The following is a 710-nucleotide window of genomic DNA, read 5'->3' on the forward strand; positions in this document are numbered from 1 at the left end:
AAGTACCCTTTTCTTTATCTCCTTCGTCGAGCGTTTTACTAGCACACCAGCCCCTGTAACAGATAATGCTTCTCATGTTTTTAGACTGCTTTTTAACATGACTTACCATTAATAAAGCATTTACTAAGGGGATTTGTGAACCTTATTGTAAAGTGTGCACTAGTCAAACATTAACTAACGTTTAGGATGATGGACAAACAGCTGGTAATCACCTTTGCGTTTTAAAGCTGCTGAATGTCACTGAAAAGTCTTCCAAGAGGACCATTTCTATCCCGCTTTCCAAGTCAGTTAATCCACTCCATCAGATGTTGTTTTTGTAGGTCCAGTCTGTCCTGTTCCCGCGGGCGTTTTAACCGCCGAACCCAGAACAAATGTGCGCGCGCTCAGTAGATCGTCACGTGGAACGAAGCGATTTCCAAAGGAAAACGGAAGCATTACTCTCCTCCAGCTCGCGCTGTGATATATAAAGTTCATGTTCACAACGTCTCCACGACTTCATCCAGACCTTTTTTTCCCCCGCGAACTTTGGGTAAAAAGATATCTAAATATTATAATCACCATTTCTTCTTGCAAGTCGTCCGCCATTTGTTTACTCTAAAGTCACGTTTGTCCGCACGTGATTTCCCGCATTTACAGTCGTGTTTTGTGATTTTTATTTGAATGGAATCCTGTTAAGTGTGTGGTGTGCTGTCACCATAGACTGTAAATGA

The sequence above is a fragment of the Cyprinus carpio genome, chromosome A4, assembly GCF_018340385.1.
Source record: "Cyprinus carpio isolate SPL01 chromosome A4, ASM1834038v1, whole genome shotgun sequence".
Taxonomy (NCBI): domain Eukaryota; kingdom Metazoa; phylum Chordata; class Actinopteri; order Cypriniformes; family Cyprinidae; genus Cyprinus; species Cyprinus carpio.